Consider the following 16,409-nt stretch of genomic DNA (forward strand, 5'->3'; position numbering starts at 1 on the left):
TTTTATATATAGATCAAACGGGCATTTCCCTGTCTGAATCGCACGTTCTTGGCGAATTCTCTTCATTCCAAGATGGCAAAGCTTGTAAGAAGATGCCTTTGACGATAATCACGCAGCTTTGTTTCTCAAAGTGAATTGCTATTACTTGACGATAAGCTTAGCTTTTTTAAGTCTTTCTCTATGTTAAACAGCATACTTTTCTATATAGACAAAACGTGAGTTTCCCAGTCTGAATCGCACATTCTCTGGCGAATTCTTTTCGTTCCAAGATGGCAAAGCTTGTAGGAAGATGCCTTTGAAGATAAACACCCAGCGGGTGTGTTTCACAAAGTGAATTGCTATTACTTGACAATAAGTTAGTTTTTTAAAGAGTTTGTCCACGGTAAAATGCATCCTTTTCTACGTAGACAAAACGTGCATTTCCCAGTGTGAATAGCACATTCTTTGGCGATTTCTGTTGGTTCCAAGCTGGTATAGCTTGTGGGAAGATGACTTTGACGATATACACACAGCGGGTGTTTCACAAAGTGAATTGCTGTTACATGGCAAATAAGCTTAGTTTTCAGTGGTTCTAGACGGTTAAGAGCATACTTTTATATATAGATCAAACGTGCGTTTCCCTGTCTGAATCGCACATTCTTTGGCGATTTCTGTTCGTTCCAAGCTGGCGAAGCTTGTAGGAAGAAGACTTTGACGATAATCACACAGCTTTGTTTCTCAAAGTGAATTGCTATTACTTGACGATAAGCTTAGCTTTTTTAAATGGTTCTCCATGGTAAAGAGCATACTTTTCTATATAGACAAATCGTGAGTTTCCCAGTCAGAATCGCACATTCTCTGGCGAATTCTGTTCGTTCCAAGCGGCCCTAGCTTGTCCGAAGTTGACTTTGAAGATAAACACACAGCTGCTGTTTCACAAAGTGAATTGCTGTTACATGGCAAATAAGCTTAGTTTTCAGTGGTTCTAGACGGTTAAGAGCATACTTTTATATATAGATCAAACGTGCGTTTCCCTGTCTGAATCGCACATTCTTTGGCGAAATCTGTAAGTTCCAAGCTGGCAAAGCTTGTACGAAGATGCCTTTGAAGATAAACACACAGTGGGTGTTTCACAAATGAATTGCTATTACTTGACGATTAGTTAGTTTTTTAAAAAGGTTGTCCACGGTAAAAAGCATAAATTTCTACATAGACAAAGCGTGCATTTCCCTGTCTGAATAGCACAGTCTTTGGCGATTTCTCTTCCTTCCAAGCTGGTATAGCCTGTGGTCAGATGACTTTGACGATATACACACAGCTGCTGTTTCACAAAGTGAATTGCTGTTACATGGCAAATAAGCTTAGTTTTCAGTGGTTCTAGACGGTTAAGAGCATACTTTTATATATAGATCAAACGTGCGTTTCCCTGTCTGAATCGCACATTCTTTGGCGATTTCTGTTCGTTCCAAGCTGGCGAAGCTTGTAGGAAGATGATTTTGACGATAATCACACAGCTTTGTTTCTCAAAGTGAATTCCTATTACTTGACGAGAAGCTTAGCTTTTCTAAATGGTTCTCCATGGTAAAAAGCATACTTTTCTATATAGACAAAACGTGAGTTTCCCAGTCTGAATCACACATTCTCTGGCGAATTCTGTTCGTTCCAAGCTGCCGTAGCTTGTCGGAAGTTGACTTTGAAGATAAACACACAGCTGCTGTTTCACAAAGTGAATTGCTGTTACATGGCATATAAGCTTAGTTTTCAGTGGTTCTAGACGGTTAAGAGCATACTTTTATATATAGATCAAACGGGCGTTTCCCTGTCTGAATCGCACTTTCTTTGGCGAATTTTGTTCGTTCCAAGATGGCAAAGCTTGTAGGAAGATGCCTTTGAAGATAAACACCCAGCGGGTGTGTTTCACAAAGTGAATTGCTATTACTTGACAATAAGTTAGTTTTTTAAAGAGGTTGTCCACGGTAAAATGTATCCTTTTCTACGTAATCAAAACGTGCATTTCACAGTCTGAATAGCACATTCTTTGGCGATTTCTGTGGGTTCTAAGCTGGTATAGCTTGTGGGAAGATGACTTTGGAGATAAACACACAGCTGGTGTTTCACAAAGTGAATTGCTGTTACTTGCCAAATAAGCTTAGTTTTCAGTGGTTCTAGACGGTTAAGAGCATAATTTTATATATAGATTAAACGTGTGTTTCCCTGTCTGAATCGCACATTCTTTGGCGAAATCTGTAAGTTCCAAGCTGGCAAAGCTTGTAGGAAGATGCCTTTGAAGATAAACACACAGTGGGTGTTTCACAAATGAATTGCTATTACTTGACGATTAGTTAGTTTTTTAAAAAGGTTGTCCACGGTAAAAAGCATAATTTTCTACATAGACAAAGCGTGCATTTCCCTGTCTGAATAGCACAGTCTTTGGCGATTTTTCTTCCTTCCAAGCTGATATAGCCTGTGGTCAGATGACTTTGACGATATACACACAGCTGCTGTTTCACAAAGTGAATTGCTGTTACATGGCAAATAAGCTTAGTTTTCAGTGGTTCTAGACGGTTAAGAGCATACTTTTATATATAGATCAAACGGGCGTTTCCCTGTCTGAATCGCACTTTCTTTGGCGAATTCTGTTCGTTCCAAGATGGCAAAGCTTGTAGGAAGATGCCTTTGAAGATAAACACCCAGCGGGTGTGTTTCACAAAGTGAATTGCTATTACTTGACAATAAGTTAGTTTTTTAAAGAGGTTGTCCACGGTAAAATGCATCCTTTTCTACGTAGACAAATCGTGCATTTCCCAGTGTGAATAGCACATTCTTTGGCGATTTCTGTGGGTTCCAAGCTGGTATAGCTTGTGGGAAGATGACTTTGAAGATAAACACACAGCTGGTGTTTCACAAAGTGAATTGCTGTTACTTGCCAAATAAGCTTAGTTTTCAGTGGTTCTAGACGGTTAAGAGCATAATTTTATATATAGATTAAACGTGCGTTTCCCTGTCTGCATCGCACATTCTTTGGCGAAATCTGTAAGTTCCAAGCTGGCAAAGCTTGTACGAAGATGCCTTTGAAGATAAACACACAGCGGGTGTTTCACAAAGTGAATTGCTATTACTTGACGATTAGTTAGTTTTTTAAAAAGGTTGTCCACGGTAAAAAGCATAATTTTCTACATAGACAAAACGTGCATTTCCCTGTCTGAATAGCACAGTCTTTGGCGATTTCTCTTCCTTGCAAGCTGGTATAGCCTGTGGTCAGATGACTTTGACGATATACACACAGCTGGTGTTTCACAAAGTGAATTGCTGTTACATGGCAAATAAGCTTAGTTTTCAGTGGTTCTAGAAGGTTAAGAGCATACTTTTATATATAGAACAAACGTGCGTTTCCCTGTCTGAATCGCACATTCTATGGCGATTTCTGTTCGTTCCAAGCTGGCGAAGCTTGTAGGAAGATGACTTTGACGATAATCACGCAGCTTTGTTTCTCAAAGTGAATTGCTATTACTTGACGAGAAGCTTAGCTTTTCTAAATGGTTCTCCATGGTAAAAAGCATACTTTTCTATATATACAAAACGTGAGTTTCCCAGTCTGAATCGCTTATTCTCTGGCGAATTCTGTTCGTTCCAAGCTGCCGTAGCTTGTCGGAAGTTGACTTTGAAAATAAACACACAGCTGATGTTTCACAAAGTGAATTGCTGTTACATGTCATATAAGCTTAGTTTTCAGTGGTTCTAGACGGTTAAGAGCATACTTTTATATATAGATCAAACGGGCATCCCTGTCTGAATCGCACGTTCTTGGCGAATTCTCTTCATTCCAAGATGGCAAAGCCTATAAGAAGATGCCTTTGACGATAATCACGCAGCTTTGTTTCTCAAAGTGAATTGCTATTACTTGACGATAAGCTTAGCTTTTTTAAGTCTTTCTCTATGGTAAACAGCATACTTTCCTATATAGACAAAACGTGAGTTTCCCAGTCTGAATCGCACATTCTCTGGCGAATTCTGTTCGTTCCAAGCTGGCCTAGCTTGTGGGAAGTTGACTTTGAAGATAAACACACAGCTGATGTTTCACAAAGTGAATTGCTGTTACATGGCAAATAAGCTTAGTTTTCAGTGGTTCTAGACGGTTAAGAGCATACTTTTATATATAGATCAAACGGGCATTTCCCTGTCTGAATCGCACGTTCTTGGCGAATTCTCTTCATTCCAAGATGGCAAAGCTTGTAAGAAGATGCCTTTGACGATAATCACGCAGCTTTGTTTCTCAAAGTGAATTGCTATTACTTGACGATAAGCTTAGCTTTTTTAAGTCTTTCTCTATGTTAAACAGCATACTTTCCTATATAGACAAAACGTGAGTTTCCCAGTCTGAATCGCACATTCTCTGGCGAATTCTTTTCGTTCCAAGATGGCAAAGCTTGTAGGAAGATGCCTTTGAAGATAAACACCCAGCGGGTGTGTTTCACAAAGTGAATTGCTATTACTTGACAATAAGTTAGTTTTTTAAAGAGGTTGTCCACGGTAAAATGCATCCTTTTCTACGTAGACAAATCGTGCATTTCCCAGTGTGAATAGCACATTCTTTGGCGATTTCTGTGGGATCCAAGCTGGTATAGCTTGTGGGAAGATGACTTTGAAGATAAACACACAGCTGGTGTTTCACAAAGTGAATTGCTGTTACTTGCCAAATAAGCTTAGTTTTCAGTGGTTCTAGACGGTTAAGAGCATACTTTTATATATAGATCAAACGGGCGTTTCACTGTCTGCATCGCACATTCTTTGGCGAAATCTGTAAGTTCCAAGCTGGCAAAGCTTGTACGAAGATGCCTTTGAAGATAAACACACAGCGGGTGTTTCACAAAGTGAATTGCTATTACTTGACGATTAGTTAGTTTTTTAAAAAGGTTGTCCACGGTAAAAAGCATAATTTTCTACATAGACAAAACGTGCATTTCCCTGTCTGAATAGCACAGTCTTTGGCGATTTCTCTTCCTTGCAAGCTGGTATAGCCTGTGGTCAGATGACTTTGACGATATACACACAGCTGGTGTTTCACAAAGTGAATTGCTGTTACATGGCAAATAAGCTTAGTTTTCAGTGGTTCTAGACGGTTAAGAGCATACTTTTATATATAACAAACGTGCGTTTCCCTGTCTGAATCGCACATTCTATGGCGATTTCTGTTCGTTCCAAGCTGGCGAAGCTTGTAGGAAGATGACTTTGACGATAATCACGCAGCTTTGTTTCTCAAAGTGAATTGCTATTACTTGACGAGAAGCTTAGCTTTTCTAAATGGTTCTCCATGGTAAAAAGCATACTTTTCTATATATACAAAACGTGAGTTTCCCAGTCTGAATCGCTTATTCTCTGGCGAATTCTGTTCGTTCCAAGCTGCCGTAGCTTGTCGGAAGTTGACTTTGAAAATAAACACACAGCTGATGTTTCACAAAGTGAATTGCTGTTACATGTCATATAAGCTTAGTTTTCAGTGGTTCTAGACGGTTAAGAGCATACTTTTATATATAGATCAAACGGGCATCCCTGTCTGAATCGCACGTTCTTGGCGAATTCTCTTCATTCCAAGATGGCAAAGCCTGTAAGAAGATGCCTTTGACGATAATCACGCAGCTTTGTTTCTCAAAGTGAATTGCTATTACTTGACGATAAGCTTAGCTTTTTTAAGTCTTTCTCTATGGTAAACAGCATACTTTCCTATATAGACAAAACGTGAGTTTCCCAGTCTGAATCGCACATTCTCTGGCGAATTCTGTTCGTTCCAAGCTGGCCTAGCTTGTGGGAAGTTGACTTTGAAGATAAACACACAGCTGATGTTTCACAAAGTGAATTGCTGTTACATGGCAAATAAGCTTAGTTTTCAGTGGTTCTAGACGGTTAAGAGCATACTTTTATATATAGATCAAACGGGCATTTCCCTGTCTGAATCGCACGTTCTTGGCGAATTCTCTTCATTCCAAGATGGCAAAGCTTGTAAGAAGATGCCTTTGACGATAATCACGCAGCTTTGTTTCTCAAAGTGAATTGCTATTACTTGACGATAAGCTTAGCTTTTTAAGTCTTTCTCTATGGTAAACAGCATACTTTCCTATATAGACAAAACGTGAGTTTCCCAGTCTGAATCGCACATTCTCTGGCGAATTCTGTTCGTTCCAAGCTGGCCTAGCTTGTGGGAAGTTGACTTTGAAGATAAACACACAGCTGATGTTTCACAAAGTGAATTGCTGTTACATGGCAAATAAGCTTAGTTTTCAGTGGTTCTAGACGGTTAAGAGCATACTTTTATATATAGATCAAACGGGCATTTCCCTGTCTGAATCGCACGTTCTTGGCGAATTCTCTTCATTCCAAGATGGCAAAGCTTGTAAGAAGATGCCTTTGACGATAATCACGCAGCTTTGTTTCTCAAAGTGAATTGCTATTACTTGACGATAAGCTTAGCTTTTTTAAGTCTTTCTCTATGTTAAACAGCATACTTTTCTATATAGACAAAACGTGAGTTTCCCAGTCTGAATCGCACATTCTCTGGCGAATTCTTTTCGTTCCAAGATGGCAAAGCTTGTAGGAAGATGCCTTTGAAGATAAACACCCAGCGGGTGTGTTTCACAAAGTGAATTGCTATTACTTGACAATAAGTTAGTTTTTTAAAGAGTTTGTCCACGGTAAAATGCATCCTTTTCTACGTAGACAAAACGTGCATTTCCCAGTGTGAATAGCACATTCTTTGGCGATTTCTGTTGGTTCCAAGCTGGTATAGCTTGTGGGAAGATGACTTTGACGATATACACACAGCGGGTGTTTCACAAAGTGAATTGCTGTTACATGGCAAATAAGCTTAGTTTTCAGTGGTTCTAGACGGTTAAGAGCATACTTTTATATATAGATCAAACGTGCGTTTCCCTGTCTGAATCGCACATTCTTTGGCGATTTCTGTTCGTTCCAAGCTGGCGAAGCTTGTAGGAAGAAGACTTTGACGATAATCACACAGCTTTGTTTCTCAAAGTGAATTGCTATTACTTGACGATAAGCTTAGCTTTTTTAAATGGTTCTCCATGGTAAAGAGCATACTTTTCTATATAGACAAATCGTGAGTTTCCCAGTCAGAATCGCACATTCTCTGGCGAATTCTGTTCGTTCCAAGCGGCCCTAGCTTGTCCGAAGTTGACTTTGAAGATAAACACACAGCTGCTGTTTCACAAAGTGAATTGCTGTTACATGGCAAATAAGCTTAGTTTTCAGTGGTTCTAGACGGTTAAGAGCATACTTTTATATATAGATCAAACGTGCGTTTCCCTGTCTGAATCGCACATTCTTTGGCGAAATCTGTAAGTTCCAAGCTGGCAAAGCTTGTACGAAGATGCCTTTGAAGATAAACACACAGTGGGTGTTTCACAAATGAATTGCTATTACTTGACGATTAGTTAGTTTTTTAAAAAGGTTGTCCACGGTAAAAAGCATAAATTTCTACATAGACAAAGCGTGCATTTCCCTGTCTGAATAGCACAGTCTTTGGCGATTTCTCTTCCTTCCAAGCTGGTATAGCCTGTGGTCAGATGACTTTGACGATATACACACAGCTGCTGTTTCACAAAGTGAATTGCTGTTACATGGCAAATAAGCTTAGTTTTCAGTGGTTCTAGACGGTTAAGAGCATACTTTTATATATAGATCAAACGTGCGTTTCCCTGTCTGAATCGCACATTCTTTGGCGATTTCTGTTCGTTCCAAGCTGGCGAAGCTTGTAGGAAGATGATTTTGACGATAATCACACAGCTTTGTTTCTCAAAGTGAATTCCTATTACTTGACGAGAAGCTTAGCTTTTCTAAATGGTTCTCCATGGTAAAAAGCATACTTTTCTATATAGACAAAACGTGAGTTTCCCAGTCTGAATCACACATTCTCTGGCGAATTCTGTTCGTTCCAAGCTGCCGTAGCTTGTCGGAAGTTGACTTTGAAGATAAACACACAGCTGCTGTTTCACAAAGTGAATTGCTGTTACATGGCATATAAGCTTAGTTTTCAGTGGTTCTAGACGGTTAAGAGCATACTTTTATATATAGATCAAACGGGCGTTTCCCTGTCTGAATCGCACTTTCTTTGGCGAATTTTGTTCGTTCCAAGATGGCAAAGCTTGTAGGAAGATGCCTTTGAAGATAAACACCCAGCGGGTGTGTTTCACAAAGTGAATTGCTATTACTTGACAATAAGTTAGTTTTTTAAAGAGGTTGTCCACGGTAAAATGTATCCTTTTCTACGTAATCAAAACGTGCATTTCACAGTCTGAATAGCACATTCTTTGGCGATTTCTGTGGGTTCTAAGCTGGTATAGCTTGTGGGAAGATGACTTTGGAGATAAACACACAGCTGGTGTTTCACAAAGTGAATTGCTGTTACTTGCCAAATAAGCTTAGTTTTCAGTGGTTCTAGACGGTTAAGAGCATAATTTTATATATAGATTAAACGTGTGTTTCCCTGTCTGAATCGCACATTCTTTGGCGAAATCTGTAAGTTCCAAGCTGGCAAAGCTTGTAGGAAGATGCCTTTGAAGATAAACACACAGTGGGTGTTTCACAAATGAATTGCTATTACTTGACGATTAGTTAGTTTTTTAAAAAGGTTGTCCACGGTAAAAAGCATAATTTTCTACATAGACAAAGCGTGCATTTCCCTGTCTGAATAGCACAGTCTTTGGCGATTTTTCTTCCTTCCAAGCTGATATAGCCTGTGGTCAGATGACTTTGACGATATACACACAGCTGCTGTTTCACAAAGTGAATTGCTGTTACATGGCAAATAAGCTTAGTTTTCAGTGGTTCTAGAAGGTTAAGAGCATACTTTTATATATAGAACAAACGTGCGTTTCCCTGTCTGAATCGCACATTCTATGGCGATTTCTGTTCGTTCCAAGCTGGCGAAGCTTGTAGGAAGATGACTTTGACGATAATCACGCAGCTTTGTTTCTCAAAGTGAATTGCTATTACTTGACGAGAAGCTTAGCTTTTCTAAATGGTTCTCCATGGTAAAAAGCATACTTTTCTATATATACAAAACGTGAGTTTCCCAGTCTGAATCGCTTATTCTCTGGCGAATTCTGTTCGTTCCAAGCTGCCGTAGCTTGTCGGAAGTTGACTTTGAAAATAAACACACAGCTGATGTTTCACAAAGTGAATTGCTGTTACATGTCATATAAGCTTAGTTTTCAGTGGTTCTAGACGGTTAAGAGCATACTTTTATATATAGATCAAACGGGCATCCCTGTCTGAATCGCACGTTCTTGGCGAATTCTCTTCATTCCAAGATGGCAAAGCCTATAAGAAGATGCCTTTGACGATAATCACGCAGCTTTGTTTCTCAAAGTGAATTGCTATTACTTGACGATAAGCTTAGCTTTTTTAAGTCTTTCTCTATGGTAAACAGCATACTTTCCTATATAGACAAAACGTGAGTTTCCCAGTCTGAATCGCACATTCTCTGGCGAATTCTGTTCGTTCCAAGCTGGCCTAGCTTGTGGGAAGTTGACTTTGAAGATAAACACACAGCTGATGTTTCACAAAGTGAATTGCTGTTACATGGCAAATAAGCTTAGTTTTCAGTGGTTCTAGACGGTTAAGAGCATACTTTTATATATAGATCAAACGGGCATTTCCCTGTCTGAATCGCACGTTCTTGGCGAATTCTCTTCATTCCAAGATGGCAAAGCTTGTAAGAAGATGCCTTTGACGATAATCACGCAGCTTTGTTTCTCAAAGTGAATTGCTATTACTTGACGATAAGCTTAGCTTTTTTAAGTCTTTCTCTATGTTAAACAGCATACTTTCCTATATAGACAAAACGTGAGTTTCCCAGTCTGAATCGCACATTCTCTGGCGAATTCTTTTCGTTCCAAGATGGCAAAGCTTGTAGGAAGATGCCTTTGAAGATAAACACCCAGCGGGTGTGTTTCACAAAGTGAATTGCTATTACTTGACAATAAGTTAGTTTTTTAAAGAGGTTGTCCACGGTAAAATGCATCCTTTTCTACGTAGACAAATCGTGCATTTCCCAGTGTGAATAGCACATTCTTTGGCGATTTCTGTGGGATCCAAGCTGGTATAGCTTGTGGGAAGATGACTTTGAAGATAAACACACAGCTGGTGTTTCACAAAGTGAATTGCTGTTACTTGCCAAATAAGCTTAGTTTTCAGTGGTTCTAGACGGTTAAGAGCATACTTTTATATATAGATCAAACGGGCGTTTCACTGTCTGCATCGCACATTCTTTGGCGAAATCTGTAAGTTCCAAGCTGGCAAAGCTTGTACGAAGATGCCTTTGAAGATAAACACACAGCGGGTGTTTCACAAAGTGAATTGCTATTACTTGACGATTAGTTAGTTTTTTAAAAAGGTTGTCCACGGTAAAAAGCATAATTTTCTACATAGACAAAACGTGCATTTCCCTGTCTGAATAGCACAGTCTTTGGCGATTTCTCTTCCTTGCAAGCTGGTATAGCCTGTGGTCAGATGACTTTGACGATATACACACAGCTGGTGTTTCACAAAGTGAATTGCTGTTACATGGCAAATAAGCTTAGTTTTCAGTGGTTCTAGACGGTTAAGAGCATACTTTTATATATAGAACAAACGTGCGTTTCCCTGTCTGAATCGCACATTCTATGGCGATTTCTGTTCGTTCCAAGCTGGCGAAGCTTGTAGGAAGATGACTTTGACGATAATCACGCAGCTTTGTTTCTCAAAGTGAATTGCTATTACTTGACGAGAAGCTTAGCTTTTCTAAATGGTTCTCCATGGTAAAAAGCATACTTTTCTATATATACAAAACGTGAGTTTCCCAGTCTGAATCGCTTATTCTCTGGCGAATTCTGTTCGTTCCAAGCTGCCGTAGCTTGTCGGAAGTTGACTTTGAAAATAAACACACAGCTGATGTTTCACAAAGTGAATTGCTGTTACATGTCATATAAGCTTAGTTTTCAGTGGTTCTAGACGGTTAAGAGCATACTTTTATATATAGATCAAACGGGCATCCCTGTCTGAATCGCACGTTCTTGGCGAATTCTCTTCATTCAAAGATGGCAAAGCCTGTAAGAAGATGCCTTTGACGATAATCACGCAGCTTTGTTTCTCAAAGTGAATTGCTATTACTTGACGATAAGCTTAGCTTTTTTAAGTCTTTCTCTATGGTAAACAGCATACTTTCCTATATAGACAAAACGTGAGTTTCCCAGTCTGAATCGCACATTCTCTGGCGAATTCTGTTCGTTCCAAGCTGGCCTAGCTTGTGGGAAGTTGACTTTGAAGATAAACACACAGCTGATGTTTCACAAAGTGAATTGCTGTTACATGGCAAATAAGCTTAGTTTTCAGTGGTTCTAGACGGTTAAGAGCATACTTTTATATATAGATCAAACGGGCATTTCCCTGTCTGAATCGCACGTTCTTGGCGAATTCTCTTCATTCCAAGATGGCAAAGCTTGTAAGAAGATGCCTTTGACAATAATCACGCAGCTTTGTTTCTCAAAGTGAATTGCTATTACTTGACGATAAGCTTAGCTTTTTAAGTCTTTCTCTATGGTAAACAGCATACTTTCCTATATAGACAAAACGTGAGTTTCCCAGTCTGAATCGCACATTCTCTGGCGAATTCTGTTCGTTCCAAGCTGGCCTAGCTTGTGGGAAGTTGACTTTGAAGATAAACACACAGCTGATGTTTCACAAAGTGAATTGCTGTTACATGGCAAATAAGCTTAGTTTTCAGTGGTTCTAGACGGTTAAGAGCATACTTTTATATATAGATCAAACGGGCATTTCCCTGTCTGAATCGCACGTTCTTGGCGAATTCTCTTCATTCCAAGATGGCAAAGCTTGTAAGAAGATGCCTTTGACGATAATCACGCAGCTTTGTTTCTCAAAGTGAATTGCTATTACTTGACGATAAGCTTAGCTTTTTTAAGTCTTTCTCTATGTTAAACAGCATACTTTCCTATATAGACAAAACGTGAGTTTCCCAGTCTGAATCGCACATTCTCTGGCGAATTCTTTTCGTTCCAAGATGGCAAAGCTTGTAGGAAGATGCCTTTGAAGATAAACACCCAGCGGGTGTGTTTCACAAAGTGAATTGCTATTACTTGACAATAAGTTAGTTTTTTAAAGAGTTTGTCCACGGTAAAATGCATCCTTTTCTACGTAGACAAAACGTGCATTTCCCAGTGTGAATAGCACATTCTTTGGCGATTTCTGTTGGTTCCAAGCTGGTATAGCTTGTGGGAAGATGACTTTGACGATATACACACAGCGGGTGTTTCACAAAGTGAATTGCTGTTACATGGCAAATAAGCTTAGTTTTCAGTGGTTCTAGACGGTTAAGAGCATACTTTTATATATAGATCAAACGTGCGTTTCCCTGTCTGAATCGCACATTCTTTGGCGATTTCTGTTCGTTCCAAGCTGGCGAAGCTTGTAGGAAGAAGACTTTGACGATAATCACACAGCTTTGTTTCTCAAAGTGAATTGCTATTACTTGACGATAAGCTTAGCTTTTTTAAATGGTTCTCCATGGTAAAGAGCATACTTTTCTATATAGACAAATCGTGAGTTTCCCAGTCAGAATCGCACATTCTCTGGCGAATTCTGTTCGTTCCAAGCGGCCCTAGCTTGTCCGAAGTTGACTTTGAAGATAAACACACAGCTGCTGTTTCACAAAGTGAATTGCTGTTACATGGCAAATAAGCTTAGTTTTCAGTGGTTCTAGACGGTTAAGAGCATACTTTTATATATAGATCAAACGTGCGTTTCCCTGTCTGAATCGCACATTCTTTGGCGAAATCTGTAAGTTCCAAGCTGGCAAAGCTTGTAGGAAGATGCCTTTGAAGATAAACACACAGTGGGTGTTTCACAAATGAATTGCTATTACTTGACGATTAGTTAGTTTTTTAAAAAGGTTGTCCACGGTAAAAAGCATAATTTTCTACATAGACAAAGCGTGCATTTCCCTCTCTGAATAGCACAGTCTTTGGCGATTTCTCTTCCTTCCAAGCTGGTATAGCCTGTGGTCAGATGACTTTGACGATATACACACAGCTGCTGTTTCACAAAGTGAATTGCTGTTACATGGCAAATAAGCTTAGTTTTCAGTGGTTCTAGACGGTTAAGAGCATACTTTTATATATAGATCAAACGTGCGTTTCCCTGTCTGAATCGCACATTCTTTGGCGATTTCTGTTCGTTCCAAGCTGGCGAAGCTTGTAGGAAGATGATTTTGACGATAATCACACAGCTTTGTTTCTCAAAGTGAATTCCTATTACTTGACGAGAAGCTTAGCTTTTCTAAATGGTTCTCCATGGTAAAAAGCATACTTTTCTATATAGACAAAACGTGAGTTTCCCAGTCTGAATCACACATTCTCTGGCGAATTCTGTTCGTTCCAAGCTGCCGTAGCTTGTCGGAAGTTGACTTTGAAGATAAACACACAGCTGCTGTTTCACAAAGTGAATTGCTGTTACATGGCATATAAGCTTAGTTTTCAGTGGTTCTAGACGGTTAAGAGCATACTTTTATATATAGATCAAACGGGCGTTTCCCTGTCTGAATCGCACTTTCTTTGGCGAATTTTGTTCGTTCCAAGATGGCAAAGCTTGTAGGAAGATGCCTTTGAAGATAAACACCCAGCGGGTGTGTTTCACAAAGTGAATTGGTATTACTTGACAATAAGTTAGTTTTTTAAAGAGGTTGTCCACGGTAAAATGTATCCTTTTCTACGTAATCAAAACGTGCATTTCACAGTCTGAATAGCACATTCTTTGGCGATTTCTGTGGGTTCTAAGCTGGTATAGCTTGTGGGAAGATGTCTTTGGAGATAAACACACAGCTGGTGTTTCACAAAGTGAATTGCTGTTACTTGCCAAATAAGCTTAGTTTTCAGTGGTTCTAGACGGTTAAGAGCATAATTTTATATATAGATTAAACGTGTGTTTCCCTGTCTCAATCGCACATTCTTTGGCGAAATCTGTAAGTTCCAAGCTGGCAAAGCTTGTAGGAAGATGCCTTTGAAGATAAACACACAGTGGGTGTTTCACAAATGAATTGCTATTACTTGACGATTAGTTAGTTTTTTAAAAAGGTTGTCCACGGTAAAAAGCATAATTTTCTACATAGACAAAGCGTGCATTTCCCTGTCTGAATAGCACAGTCTTTGGCGATTTTTCTTCCTTCAAAGCTGATATAGCCTGTGGTCAGATGACTTTGACGATATACACACAGCTGCTGTTTCACAAAGTGAATTGCTGTTACATGGCAAATAAGTTTAGTTTTCAGTGGTTCTATACGGTTAAGAGCATACTTTTATATATAGATCAAACGTGCGTTTCCCTGTCTGAATCGCACATTCTTTGGCGATTTCTGTTCGTTCCAAGCTGGCGAAGCTTGTATGAAGAAGACTTTGACGATAATCACACAGCTTTGTTTCTCAAAGTGAATTGCTATTACTTGACGATAAGCTTAGCTTTTTTAAATGGTTCTCCATGGTAAAGAGCATACTTTTCTATATAGACAAAACGTGATTTTCCCAGTCAGAATCGCACATTCTCTGGCGAATTCTGTTCGTTCCAAGCGGCCCTAGCTTGTCCGAAGTTGACTTTGAAGATAAACACACAGCTGCTGTTTCACAAAGTGAATTGCTGTTACATGGCAAATAAGCTTAGTTTTCAGTGGTTCTAGACGGTTAAGAGCATACTTTTATATATAGATCAAACGGGCGTTTCCCTGTCTGAATCGCACTTTCTTTGGCGAATTCTGTTCGTTCCAAGATGGCAAAGCTTGTAGGAAGATGCCTTTGAAGATAAACACCCAGCGGGTGTGTTTCACAAAGTGAATTGCTATTACTTGACAATAAGTTAGTTTTTTAAAGAGGTTGTCCACGGTAAAATGCATCCTTTTCTACGTAGACAAATCGTGCATTTCCCAGTGTGAATAGCACATTCTTTGGCGATTTCTGTGGGTTCCAAGCTGGTATAGCTTGTGGGAAGATGACTTTGAAGATAAACACACAGCTGGTGTTTCACAAAGTGAATTGCTGTTACTTGCCAAATAAGCTTAGTTTTCAGTGGTTCTAGACGGTTAAGCATAATTTTATATATAGATTAAACGTGCGTTTCCCTGTCTGCATCGCACATTCGTTGGCGAAATCTGTAAGTTCCAAGCTGGCAAAGCTTGTACGAAGATGCCTTTGAAGATAAACACACAGCGGGTGTTTCACAAAGTGAATTGCTATTACTTGACGATTAGTTAGTTTTTTAAAAAGGTTGTCCACGGTAAAAAGCATAATTTTCTACATAGACAAAACGTGCATTTCCCTGTCTGAATAGCACAGTCTTTGGCGATTTCTCTTCCTTGCAAGCTGGTATAGCCTGTGGTCAGATGACTTTGACGATATACACACAGCTGGTGTTTCACAAAGTGAATTGCTGTTACATGGCAAATGAGCTTAGTTTTCAGTGGTTCTAGACGGTTAAGAGCATACTTTTATATATAGAACAAACGTGCGTTTCCCTGTCTGAATCGCACATTCTATGGCGATTTCTGTTCGTTCCAAGCTGGCGAAGCTTGTAGGAAGATGACTTTGACGATAATCACGCAGCTTTGTTTCTCAAAGTGAATTGCTATTACTTGACGAGAAGCTTAGCTTTTCTAAATGGTTCTCCATGGTAAAAAGCATACTTTTCTATATATACAAAACGTGAGTTTCCCAGTCTGAATCGCTTATTCTCTGGCGAATTCTGTTCGTTCCAAGCTGCCGTAGCTTGTCGGAAGTTGACTTTGAAAATAAACACACAGCTGATGTTTCACAAAGTGAATTGCTGTTACATGTCATATAAGCTTAGTTTTCAGTGGTTCTAGACGGTTAAGAGCATACTTTTATATATAGATCAAACGGGCATCCCTGTCTGAATCGCACGTTCTTGGCGAATTCTCTTCATTCCAAGATGGCAAAGCCTGTAAGAAGATGCCTTTGACGATAATCACGCAGCTTTGTTTCTCAAAGTGAATTGCTATTACTTGACGATAAGCTTAGCTTTTTTAAGTCTTTCTCTATGGTAAACAGCATACTTTCCTATATAGACAAAACGTGAGTTTCCCAGTCTGAATCGCACATTCTCTGGCGAATTCTGTTCGTTCCAAGCTGGCCTAGCTTGTGGGAAGTTGACTTTGAAGATAAACACACAGCTGATGTTTCACAAAGTGAATTGCTGTTACATGGCAAATAAGCTTAGTTTTCAGTGGTTCTAGACGGTTAAGAGCATACTTTTATATATAGATCAAACGGGCATTTCCCTGTCTGAATCGCACGTTCTTGGCGAATTCTCTTCATTCCAAGATGGCAAAGCTTGTAAGAAGATGCCTTTGACGATAATCA

Source organism: Rattus norvegicus, chromosome 12, assembly GCF_021556685.1.
Source record: "Rattus norvegicus strain SHRSP/BbbUtx chromosome 12, alternate assembly SHRSP_T2T, whole genome shotgun sequence".
NCBI lineage: Eukaryota > Metazoa > Chordata > Mammalia > Rodentia > Muridae > Rattus > Rattus norvegicus.